This window comes from Pleurodeles waltl, chromosome 1_1 (assembly GCF_031143425.1).
Source record: "Pleurodeles waltl isolate 20211129_DDA chromosome 1_1, aPleWal1.hap1.20221129, whole genome shotgun sequence".
Lineage (NCBI taxonomy): Eukaryota > Metazoa > Chordata > Amphibia > Caudata > Salamandridae > Pleurodeles > Pleurodeles waltl.
Window position 1 is genome coordinate 220384006 of NC_090436.1, and position 13623 is coordinate 220397628.

Sequence of the window (13623 nt, forward strand, 5' to 3'; positions counted from 1 at the left end):
GTCCCAAGTCTCTTTCCCAAGCTCCATGTGCTGGGAAGTGTCAGGGTTGCATGACACCTCTAAGAGCTTTGTAAAAGAGGGTAATTAGGTGATGTCCCTCTCCCCACCGAAGAAGACTGTCCAGCACTCTTGAGTGCCATGGGGCAACCGGGAAGTCTGTCCAGAGCTCTTTCGTCACACTCTCCAGTTTAGCGTAATCTAAGACGTGACCTGGTCCCACCCCAAAGAAGTCCTGTGCATCCGGAAATGTGATGAAGCTCTCTCCAAGGTACATATCATCCCCTGCCTGACCCCCTCCTCCCTTCACTATTCCATAGACATTTCCTTAACAATATTCCTAAAGGGTGTCAGATCCCACAGATGCAGTTTCCTACTAAAGTGGGCTTTACAGAGAACCTTGTGAATAACCTTCGCCCAAAGTTCAGTCGTAGTTCTGATCAAATATGGAACTGAGAAATCCGACCTGCCACCTCGCATCAGAAGTGGAGGTAAAGTGTCTCCACCCACTCAGTTCCCCAGAAGCCGTTGTTCCCAATTTTCAGACTCCGTGAACCATCTAGCGGCATGCTGCAAGTTTGCTGCATAATAGTAGAGCTGTATGTCTGGGACCACCAATCCCCGATCCTCCAAGTCCTTATTTAGCATTGCCAGCACCACCCTGCTTCGCTCACCCGCCCATAGGAGTTTCCCCAATAAGCTATCCAGTTTACAAAAAAAGGGTCCTGCAGCAGAAACAAAGATTTCTGGACGAGGTACAGGCAGCACGGTAGGAAAACCATTTTAGCCACAGCTGCCCAACCCATTACTGAGAGTGGAAGCTTATTCCATAATTTTATGGAATTCTCCAACCCGGTCAAAAGCCTATCCATGTTTTTTACATTGATGCTGGGCCTCAGTGTGCGTAACCCAAATCCTCAGGCACCGAAAACCCTCTAATTCCCATTGGAGACCCACATCGGCCAATTGATCTGTCTCCCAATTAAGCTACCCAGGGGGACCAAAGCGACTTATGAATATTGATTTTAAGATCGGAGACCTCGCCAAAGGACCCCAGCAATTCCACCTGGACTAGGACATACAGCCCCTCCACATCCGCCTCAGTATATGTGTGCCTAAAGGGGAGCCCCAGAGCGACCCATATGGCCACTACCCTAGCATAGGAAGAATAAGAGGCAGAAAACAACTGACCCCGCCACTTGTTGTGCAACTTCTGTGTTTCCTCCCCCATAAGATATCTCTTGGAGACGGGCTATCTGGATCTTATGACATATAAGGAATCAGTGAACCGTGTATCGCTTGGTTTACCCTTGCAACCCACGGACATTCCATGTGACAATGTTTAATTGATCAGTCAAAACCATAGCAGATTCTCATGTGAACCTCCCTCCCACCTCTGCCACCCAAAGCGTCCCACCCAGCAATCAATGCACAGGAAAAAGCCCACACCATCGAGATACCCACACTGTTACAAAAAAACAAGCAACCCCAAAAAACGGGATCTAAAAAAAAACAAAACAAAAAAAAAAACACAACATGCCCCTCACTTCAGATATGCAGCATAACCACAGACTTTCATACTGCAAATCCAACTGTACTCTTGCTGTTAGGACACACAGCCTACCCCTACCCGCCCAAACTATGGCCTATCACTAATGTGGAGAGGTTACCCACCAAGACATGACCCTCACACAGAATATCATACCATCAGTAGAACCTGAGGATAACGTGCCAAGACCAATTTACAGATAGTCCAACAGTCCCTGTACGTGAACCCCTATCCCGAATACTCCACAGGCCAGGACACACCAGTCATTGCATTAAGGTAACATCACAGAAACTAAGACCCCCTTAAGTGCTGTGTTCTGCCACAGACTCAGGGTGCGAGTTATGGTTTCTTGAGATAACCATAACTGCTGAATTTCTATGGTTTTGTGGGAGTAAATTCAGAATCTAACTATAATATCCCTGTAATCTTTGTTTTTTTTCAGTGAATTTCTAGTTTATTTTTTATTTTTTTTAACATAAAATAATTTTGAACACTAAATTAATCCAACCACAATCGCACACAGCCTTTGGCTATGCGCAGCAGAGTTTGGCTGCAGGACCTACCCCCTACAGCCCCATACCCCTTGCGCCACCCATGGCATTCAGCCATGCATGGCGGTGACTTTCCTCAGGGCCTGACCTGTGGCCACACCCTGCAGCATACCCACTCAACTCCATGCCACTCATTAAGTGCTTTTTTGTTTGGTGGAGATGTGATCATATTCCTGTGCATCAAGAATGTGTCTCCAAAATCAGCAGGAAAGGAGCTCAGGAGTTAATCATGTCGGTGCATGAGTCTCTGAGTCTATGAATGCATGCATGAGTCTCTAAGTGGGTCTGTGAGTGTGGGCATGTGTGCCTCAGTGGGTCCGTATGTTGGTGCATGAGTACCTGAGTGGGTCTGTGACTGTATGCATGAGTACCTCAGTTGGTCTGTGAGTGGGTGCATGCATGTTTGAGTGGGTCTGTGAGTGGGTGCCTAAGTGTGTCTGAGTGTCTGAATGGATCTGTATGTGGGTGCATGAGTGTCTGAGTGAGTGTAAATATCCTTTTTTATAACTTATTTTTTGCCATATTCACAAAGGGATGTGCTGGGCGTTGCAATGGATTTGTAAATATGGCATGTACGGCAGACAAACCTCTTCTTCGAAGTTTTATGCCCATAACATGTCCCATATCCCACCCATGGGGTCAGGTTACATCCAACCTGACCCCTTAACACAGTTTTCATATTTTTTTTTACCAGGCCCAGGAACCATGCCAGTAATTTAAAATGGGAGCTGCAACTTTCCACTCCGGTTAAAGCCAGTCAACCAGTGCTGTTCTGTGGTGTGAGGGTTTACAATTCTGCTGTGAGTGGTGTCACGAAGGGTTCACGCCTCAAGATATACAAATTTAGTTTTTCTTCTTCCAAACTACTGAATGAATTTACAACAAATAACAAAACGCACAATCTGCATAGCAAAAGCTACCTTTCTACCAAATTTGGTGTAATTCTATAAAGCTGTTCGGGCTGTAGTCATGTTCAAAACACAGGGGTATGGAACAGGTTGCTTCTTAAATCTACTTGTCCAGTAAAACAAAATATACTTGTCCCTTTGGTGCCATGGAGTGAGGCAACAAATTATGGCAGCAATCTCATTATGTAAGAGCTCTGATAATAGCCTCTCTGATTATGCCAGGGCTACTACTATAGTAGGGCTTGAATAGTTGCTATTTCATTCCCTATTATAGCAATTTCTTTATTTTGCCACCTTTCCGCAGATCTACATACTGGGGCTGGAGGAAACAGTAAGCAATAATTTTAGGGCTGGAATGCCTGAGTCTGCAAACCTACTAACTTGCATGTTTTAAGGATTTTCACCAGCATTTCAAATTTTTTCCCATAATGGAAAAGGTTGGAAATTTACTCTTGACAATGGCAGAAGTAGAAGTTCTTCTAGGGTTGGGAAAAAAGCGGTTGGAGAAAAAATAAACTTGTAAACGCTTAATAGATTTTCACATGAGCAAATCTACACATGCATACTTGCTCATGCTAAATTACAGTCCACAAATATTTCCTAGGAATACGATTTACTGGTCTACTTCTGTAAGTTCTTGTGAAATCATGAAAGCCACTAATTCAAAGACATTTACCATGGGTGCACTTTTGTGACTTTCTTAAGAATTGGGTCTCTAATTAGTTCTGGTGTTAACAAAGACATTTTGTTTTTATTAAACTTCTATTTCTCTATCTATCGTCTGGCTTAACTGTGGGTGATCACGCTCTGCACTTCCACAAGGAGCATATTGCACACAAAGTAGTCTTTTTTCAGTGCCAGGAACTACTGTGACAATCAGTAGGGTAACAAAACTGGAGGAGGCCTCCTGCAAAGAACACAGAGGTCCCCGTCCAGACTCACTCAGAGCAGGTGCTCTGCTGGAGGGGCCCCTTGGATGGGGGCTGTGGGCCTTTGTTACACCACTGGTGGCAATGTCTGCTTTTTGAGACCAAAAGAACAAGTTACTTACCTTTGGTAACAAATTATCTGGTAGAGACTATCTAGCTGCAGATTCCTTACCTCAGAATTCCCTGGCGTCTGCTTCGAATCCAGAATTTTTCTGCTGAGCAGTACCCTACGCGTGCCGTCGGATCAGCTTGCGTCGTCCGGCTCCGCGTGGCATCATCAGCGTTGTTGGAGCCGCCTGCGACATCATGGTCTTCTATATAGGAACCACCCTGGCGCACGTATGTCAGTTCTTTTCCACAACTTCCCACGCCAGAAGTGCAGAGTCATGGAAGAACCAATAATTATTCACTTTTCCTTCTTGATTGCCTGAGAACAAAAACATGCCCTTGAGAAAGGGAAAAATCATGAAAAACGTTACGTATATATCCGCAGAATGGGGAGGCCTGCGTGGGTGTAAGGAATCTACAGCTAGATAGAGTCTCTACCAGATAATTTGTTACTGAAGGTAAATAACTTTGTCGGATGAACAAGTTATTTACCTTCAGTAACAAATTATCTGGTAGAGACTATCTAGCTGCAGATTCCTTACCTTAGAATAGATACCCAAGCTATAACTCCTGGTGGTGGTTTGCAAGAATATTCTTCACTGTAGGACCGAGCAGGCAAAATGCCCCTTTCTTCTCACCTAACTATACAGGCAGTAGTGTCTTGCAAACGTGTGCAAGGAAGCCCACATTGCCGCTTGACAAATATCAAGTACTAGCACGCCTCGAGCCAACGCAGTGGCAGCAGCTTTCCCTCTGGTAGAGTGAGCTTTCAAGCCCTCTGGAGGCTGCTTCTTAGCCAAAGCGTAGCAAATTTTTATACAGAGAACAACCCAGCGTGAAATGGATCGTTTCTGGACTGCCCGACCATTCTTTGCATCAATGTACCCCACAAAGAGTTGGTCATCCACCCGGAACGCTTTTCTACGGTCAACGGAGAACGATAAAGCTCTTTTTGGGTCCAGCCGACGGAGACGTTCCTCTTCCTTAGAGGGATGCAGTGGAGCAAAGAAGGTGGGCAGGGTGATATTTTTACCCATATGGAAAGCGGGCACCACCTTGGGGAGGAAAGAGGCACGAGTACTGAGGACTACTTTATCAGGATATATCGTAAGATACGGCGGTTTCGATGATAAAGGCTGCATCTCACTAACTCTCCTGGCAGATGTCATCGCCACCAAAAAGGCTGTTTTGATAGTGAGCAGCCGGAGAGGACAGTTATGTAAAGGCTCAAAAGGAGCACACATTAGAAAAGTAAGTACTAGATTAAGGTCCCACTGGGGCATAACAAAAGGCGTAGGTGGAAACATATGTCCAAGCCCTTTTAAGAATCTCAGTACAATGGGAGACTTAAAGACGGTTGATCGGGCAAGCGAAGAAAAGCCGATAAGGCAGAAAGATAACTGTTAAGAGTCCCTAAGGAGGAACGCTGTTGGGCGAGTCATAGAATGAACAAAAGGACATTAGACAGAGAAGAGGAAAGTGGATCAATAGACCTCTATGTACAATATGATACAAAACGTTTCCACCGGCAGGTGTAAATCGACTTAGTAGAGGGACGCCTGGCTGCCGGAATGACATCACAGACTTCGGGAGAGCGGTCATAAACCATCAACTGTCGCCGTTCAACCTCCACGCATGAAGCCGCAAAGTTGACAGGTTCGGGTGGAGAACCTTCCTCTGCTGCTGCGACAGAAGATCCTTCCGAAGAGGCAACCTGATTGGAGGACTGATGCTCATTTTGAGAAGCTCTGGATTCCAGACTCTTCGTGCCCAACATGGTGACACTTGGATTACTTGGGCCCGTCGTTCTTGATTTTCTTGAGAACTCTGGGCAGAAGAGTTATGGGCGGAAAAAAGCGTCGCCTAGCAATAGCCCCCTTGGGAACTCCAACGCGCAAAAATGCTGACATTGCGCGTTCTCTGCAGAGGTGAACAGATCTAACCAAGGCTCTCCCCACTGCTGAAAGAGTCCTTGCACCACCTCCGGATGGAGATACCATTCGTGATCGGCTAAGCATAGCCGGCTGAGTTTGTCCGCCCTGACGTTCAGAAAACCTGCCAGGTGTGGAACAACCAGGGTTATGCCATGGTGTTCCAGCCATGTCCAGAGACGCAGAGCCACTTGACAAAGGGTCCATGACCCCACACCGCCCTCCTTGTTGTAGTACCACATTGTGGTAGTGTTGTCCATGAACACCTGCACTACCGTCCCCTTCACAACAGGAAGAAATACTTTTAATGCTAGTCGGATCGCCCAAAGCTCCAACAAGTTGATATGGAGCCCGAATTCCGCCGAAGACCAGAGACCTCTGATCGCCACCTCTCCCAGATGGCTGTCCCATCCCAGAAGTGATGCGTCCGTCGCTACTGTGAGATCTGGTTGGGGAAGGGAGAGGAGTCTGACTTTGACCCAATCGCAGTTCACTAACCACCCCTGCAGATCCTTTGCAGTTCCATCCGAGATCTGAAACATGTCGGAAAGATTTCCCTGATGCTGTGCCCATTGGAACTTCAGGTCTCACTGCAGAGCCCTCATATGCCATCTGGCATGCTTGACCAATAGGATGCAGGAAGCCAGGAGTCCCAACAGCCTCAGAGTCTGTCTCACTGAAATCCAGGATAGAGGCCGAAACATCAGTATCATAACCTGAATATCCTGGACTCGCTGCTCGGGAGGATAGGCCCGATACTGCACTGTGTCCAGAACAGCTCTGATGAAAATTAGCTTCTGAGAGGGAGTCGGGTGTGACTTTGGCACATTTATAGCGAGCCCCAGCGAATGCAGGAGGTTCGCTGTCATCTGGAGGTGGGTGACGAGCGCCTGGGGCGTCGGAGCCTTCAACAGCCATTCGTCTAGGTAGGAGAAGACTGAAATCCCTAACCTGTGCAGAGAAGCTGCCACCACCGCCATCACCTTCGTGAACACCCGAGGGGCGCTGGTGAGACCAAAAGGGAGCACGGTAAACTGAAAGTGCTCGTGGCCTACCTTGAATCACAAGTAACATCTGTGGGCGGGCAGGATGGGGATATGAAAATACGCATCCTGCAAGTCCAAACCTACCATCCAGTCTCCTTGGTCTAGGGCAGACAATACCGGAGCTAGAGTGAGCATCTTGAATTTCTCCTTCTTGAGGAAGAGATTAAATCCAGGATAGGGCGAAGGCCCTTGCTCTTTTTGGGAATCAGAAAGTAGCGGGAATAACAACCACTGCCTACTTCTGACATCGGGACCCTTTCTATAGCTCCCTTGGCCAAAAGGGCCGTAACTTCCTCGCGGAGCAAGACCAAATGATCCTCCATCAGCCATTCTTTTATCAGAGGGATAGAAGGAGGGAAAGATTGGAAGGGGAGGGAATAGCCCTTTCGTATGTTCCCATTTGTCCGATATGATGGATTACCAGTGAGGGAGATTAAACTGAATCCTCCCTCCAACTGGACGGACATGGTCTTACAGAACCACACTAGGAGGGCTTTGGTGCAGTGGAGGAGGGCTGTGTGGTGGCCGACCTCTGGCCATACCCTCTGGATCTGACGGTACCACGACCACGTCCTCCCACTGGGTGTTGTGAAGCCAGAGGACGGTGGCTAAGTGGGGGCTGGTGTGGTACCGCGCCCCTTCCGAAGTCTCTAAAGGGACGGAAGACAGACTGCTGGCGAGCTGGCGCTGAGAGGCCCAAGGATCTGGCCGTAGCTCGAAAATCCTTGAACCTCCCAACCTTCTCACCAAAAAGGCCAGAGCCATCAAAAGTCATGTCCATCAAACTCGATTGGACATCCCCTGAAAAGCCAGTAGAACGACGAAGCCAGGCATAGCGACATAGGGCCACTGTTGACGTAATCACTCTACCACCCAGCGAGTCGGTCGTACCCAATCTACACCTGATAGTAAACTTGGCTGCATCGCTCCCATCCTTGACAGCATGGTGATAGTGTCCTGTACGCCCTCCGAGACCTGGGTAAGCACCTGTGCCACCATGTCCCATAAAGTATGGGAAAAACGGCTGTAAGGAAATGCCTCCTTGGCATGGTTACCCCCTGAATTTTTGCCTTTTGTTGATGCCAGTTATGATTGATAGTGTGCTGGGACCCTGCTAACCAGGGCCCAGCACCAGTGTTCTTTCCCTAAACTGTACCTTTGTTCCCACAATTGGCACATCCCTGGCACACAGTCCCTTGTAAATGGTACCCCTGGTACCAAGGGCCCTGATGCCAAGGAAGGTCTCTAAGGGCTGCAGCATGCATTATGCCACCATGGGAGCCCCTCACTCAGCACATGCACACTGCCTCACAGCTTATGTGTGCTGGTGGGGAGAAAATGACTAAGTCAGAGTGCCATGCCAACCTCACACTGCCTGTGGCAGAGGTAAGTCACCCCTCTAGCAGGCCTTACAGCCCTAAGGCAGGGTGCAATATACCACAGGTGAGGGCATATGTGCATAAGCACTATGCCCCTACAGTGTCTAAGCAAAACCTTAGACATTGTAAGTGCAAGGTAGCCATAAAGAGTATATGGTCTGGGAGTTTGTCCAACACAAACTCCACAGTTACATAATGGCTACACTGAAATCTGCGAAGTTTGGTATCAAACATCTCAGCACAATAAATGCACACTGATGACAGTGTGGAATTTATTGTAAAATGCACCCAGAGGGCATCTTACAGATGCCCCCTGAATACCAGTCCAACTCCTAGTACTAGGCTGACCAGTTTCTGCCAGCCTGCCACAACCAGACAAGTTTCTGGCCACATGGGGAGAGTGCCTTTGTCATTCTGTGGCAAGGAACAAAGCCTGTACTGGGTGGAGGTAGTCACCCTCCAGGACAGTAGCCATTGGCCTGACCTAAACACACCGCTAAATCTAGTATTTAGGGGTGACCCAGACCCCAGAAAATCAGATTCCTGCAACCTACACAAAGAAGAAGGACTGCTGACCTGAAAGCCCAGCAGAGACGACAGATACGACAATTGACTTGGCCCCAGCCCTACCGGCCTGTCTCCAGACTCAAAGAACCTGTACAGCGACCCATGCGACCGGGACCAGCGACCTCTGAAGCCTCAGAGGACTGCCCTGAAACGAAGGACCAAGAAACTCCAGAGAACAGTGGCACTGTTCACCCACAGCAACATTTTTGCAACAAAGAATCAACTTTTAAAGAACTCACTCTTGAAGCATGAGACTTCACCCTTTCCACCCAATGCCCCCGGCTTGAGCTCCAGAGAACCAACACTGCAGAGAGGACTCCCAGGCGACTGTGACCTCATGAGTAACCCGAGACGACCCCTCTGCACCCCCCACAGCGACACATGCTGAGAGGATCTAGAGGCTCCCCCTGACCGCGACTGCCTGGAACAAAGAACCCTACGCCTGGACCATGCACTGCACCCGCAGCACCCAGGATCAAAAGGAACCGAACTCCAGTGCAGGAGTGACCATCAGGCAACCCTCTGCTTAGCCCAGTCGGTGGCTGTCCCAAGAAGCCCCCCTGTGCCCTGCCTGCACCGCTAGAGTGAACCCGGGTCCCTCCATTGATTTCTATTGAAAACCCCACTCCTGCTAAGTACACTGCACCCGGCCGCCCCTGTGCCGCTGAGGGTGTGTTTTGTGTGCCTACTTGTATCCCCCCAGTGCTCTACAAAACCCCCCTGGTCTGCCCTCCGATGACGTAGGTACTTACCTGTTGGCAGACTGAAACCGGAGCACCCCTGTTCTCCATAGGCGCCTATGTGTTTTGGGGCCTCCTTTGACCTCTGCAGCTGAGCGGCCCTGTGTTGCTGGTGTGGTGACTTTGGGATTGCCTTGAACCCCCAACGGTGGGCTGCCTATGCCCAGGAAACTGAACTTGCAAGTGCTTTACTTACCTCAGAAACTTACCCTTACTTACCTCCCCCAGGAACTGTTGATTTTTGCAGTGTGTCCACTTTTAAAATAGCTTATTGACATTTTAACTAATACTGTGTATGTTACTGCTCTAATTCAAAGTTCTTTACTTACCTGTGTGGAGTACCTTACATTTTATGTATTTACTTCAAATCTTGAATCTTGTGGTTCTAAAATAAATTAAGAAAATATATTTTTCTACATAAAAACTATTGGCCTGGAGTAAGTCTTTGAGTGTGTGTTCCTCATTTATTGCCTGTGTGTGTACAACAAATGCTTAACACTACCCTCTGATAAGCCTACTGCTCGATCACACTACCACAAAATAGAGCATTAGAATTATCTAATTTTGCCACTATCAACCTCTAAGGGGAACCCTTGGGCTCTGTGCACACTATCTCTCACTTTGAGATAATATATACAGAGCCAACTTCCTACAACGGCCCAATAGACAAGAGGTGTTTACTGACCTCAATGCCAGGGTGGAGGAAGAAAACAACTTCTTTCCAAGTTGGTCCAGCCTCTTGGATTCCCTATCCGGAGAGGCGGAAGGGAAGGAACCAAGGGAAGTGGAGGCTTGGACCACCAAGCTCTCTGGGGTGGGGTGCTGGGTGAGGAAACTAGGGTCATTTGGAGCAGGTCTATGGCGTCGGCCGACTGTCCTATTCACAGGAGCCCCTGTGCTGGGTTTGGACCATGTTCCCAGAAGGACATCCGTAAGGGCTTCATTGAAGGGCAAGATCGGCTCCAATGTAGTCACCCCCGGCTGAAACACCTCTGTCAGGAGATTCATCCTGACTGGCACCGTGGGCAAGTCTAGGTCCAAGACCTCAGCTGCCCTACGCACCACCATGGCATAAGAAGCCCCCTCCTCCGTAGCCACATTGTGAGGAGAGAGCATGCCAGTATCTTGGAGAAGTATCCAGTCCACTGGCTTCTCCTCGATCCTCATACCAGTCCTGTTCTTGCTCCAGTTCACACTCTAAAGGGTCATCAGACCCCTCCCACTTCTCGTTTGTGCCTGGCTGTCTAAAATAAGTCTCAGGCAATGATCTGGGCCTAATCGGCGCCGTCGGAGTCGGCGTTGTACGACATCGCTCCAGATGCGGATCAAAGACCCACCCGAGGGTGCAGCCCGCTCAAAACCAAAAGGGGGAAGATGCAGAGTCAGCCCTGGCAACGGCACTGCGGAACCGAGCTCAGAACGTCGACGTACCCTAGACGCCTCGTCGGCCAACGGGCATGGCTAAGTCGAAGTCCGCTTGGACAACTTCTTCTTTTTGTGGCTCTTATCTGAGTGTCCCGATGACCTCGAATGCGAGAAGGAAACTTGGGGATCCGGGAGCGGTGCTGCGACCTCCTCCTACTGTGGGACCATGACCTCCTCAGAGTCGCGCCAACCGAAGATGGCTGTCGGGCTGCAGAAGTTTGAGGGATCTCTCCCTCAAGGCCTTCAGAGCCATGGCCCAGCAGTCGGAACACGATGTCGAATCGTGGTCCTTTTCAAGACACCAGAGACACACACTGTGCAGATCTGTAACCGACATGGTGCAATGACATGCACCACTCGGCTTGAATCCTGTCTATCTCAAAGACATCTCAAGCAATCAAGAAAAAAGCCTCAACAAACATTAGAGAAAAAGGGTAGTGACGCTGACGACACCATGCGGAGCTGGACGACACACGCGGATTCGAGCAACACCACCCGAAGACACGCTCAGCAGAAAAATTCCAGATTGAAGCTGACACCAGGGAATTCTAAGGTAAGGAATCTGTAGTTAGAAGTCTCTATCAGATACTTTTTTTCTTTTTACCAGTGTTTGTTACAATGGTGAGGGCCATGCACCTTCCACAACAATAAAGTGTTACGAAAGCCATGTCAAAACAAGACACGCATTGACAAAAACAAAAGACTCACATAAAATGGCAGATCGGTTGGCTTTGCCAGTGCTTGTTTATTTTCATGCTTCCCATAATCTTGTTGAAAATGGTTACACTGATTTTCCATTAAGAATATTTTTTTGAAATGCTAGCATGTATCAACACATTTTACTTAATGACGTTTCAAAGAAATTGCACCTAAAATTTCATAGTAGCAAAACTTTTTTTTTTTTTCCTACTTGCATTTTTGTTCTGAATGTTTTATTTTGAAAGCAAAGAATCATCACTCTTGCTTACAAGCTTCTGCAAACATTTGCATCTAATCAGAGAGCATTCTGGGAGCATTATACTTAGTATCATATTGTTTAACTTTTCAAAACGTGTGTACACTTTTTTTTTTTTTTTTTTACTGGAAGCACTGTGAGCAGTAGTGCAGTGTCCTTAAAATGTTTATTTACAGTGCTCACCCTAATAATGAAGGCTTTCATTAATGAACCATAAATACAAGTTCGAACAGCACTAACATATGGATATATTACCTCACCGCAGACTGTTAACTGGCTGCCAAAGGGTTTCTTCTGCAGGCGGTTGGGCCTACTTGTCCCAAGGACAAAATAAACATGAAAACTTGTTGCTCTTGACATCAAACAATAGATCCCGGGCGTCTGGCGATAGGAATTCCACATTCCTGAAACACCTATAGGAATTTAAATGGGATTTTTTTTTTTTTTTTTTTACCACCCCTTTTTCACATCACCCACTTGATGGATCACCTCAAAACTTTCCATTCACAACAAGATTAGTGGGCACACGTTTCTTTTGGAAAATCTTGTGAAAGATTCATCAAACAGTGCCAAAGATATAGCCAAGTCCAAAACACTTTTTATATGGAAACTAGGTCCTAACTGTAACTACTTACTAGGGTATATGTGTGTGTGTGTATATATATATATATACATACACACACATGGACCTAGTTTCCATAGACAAAGCATTTTTGTTTTGCTAATAACTGGCGCCATTTGACAAATGTTCACAAAATTTTCAAAACTAGTTTGCCAATCACTTCAGCTGCTGTTTTGAAAGTTTCAGGGTGATTCATCAAGAGCGGGGCTGAGGAAAAGAGTGTGTGTGTGTGTGTGTGTGGGGGGGGGGGGGGCCTTGCGTTCTCAAAATATTTTTTTACCATGGAATTTCTCATTGGGATTTTGATCAAAACTACATCCGAGCCACTGAACAAAATTACAGCAAATTTGGCAGAAAGCTAGATCTCGTTCCAGAAACAGTGCTTTTTGTAATTTGGTGTAGTTCCATTACGCAGTTTTTGAACTATTAAAGAAAAAAGATTTTCAGATATCTTGTGATGTGGAGGGTCCGCGGATCGACAGATCTCAAAATGAGATCGGATTGGCTGCCACCACTCCAACAAGGAAGTGTTTCAGCAGCCATCTTCAGACTCAGCCTCATCCAAGTAAAAAAGTGAAAAAAATTAGGGACAGGGTGGGAATACTCTGACCCCTAGGCCTGGTAGTGGTGTCCCACATGGACCCCACCGAGTGCTAGTAACATGTTTTTTGTCCTCCAATTTTGACGGGAAATCGTACAGGATCCGCAGATCCCAGCAAAACTGAAAAAAAAGCAAACACGGTTGACAAATCTTGAATTTCTTTGCTCCCTGGGTGGGCCAGGTCCCGGGTGGAGGGTTGGGGGGGGGGGGGATATCTTTTATTTTAAGGGGGAGCAGTGGTGCACGTAGATCTCCCTCCCACCCCTCTACCCACCGGGCCAATTTTATTCCAGGTGACCCATGAGAACAGTCCAC

At 47.5% G+C, this 13623-nt stretch overlaps 1 protein-coding gene across 6 annotated transcripts in view; it reads right to left on the reverse strand.

Moving 5' to 3' along the window:
• CPLANE1 (ciliogenesis and planar polarity effector complex subunit 1) overlaps positions 1 to 13623 on the reverse strand; it is a 1992329-nt gene that overhangs the window by 1361709 nt on the left and 616997 nt on the right. The window lies entirely within an intron of this gene.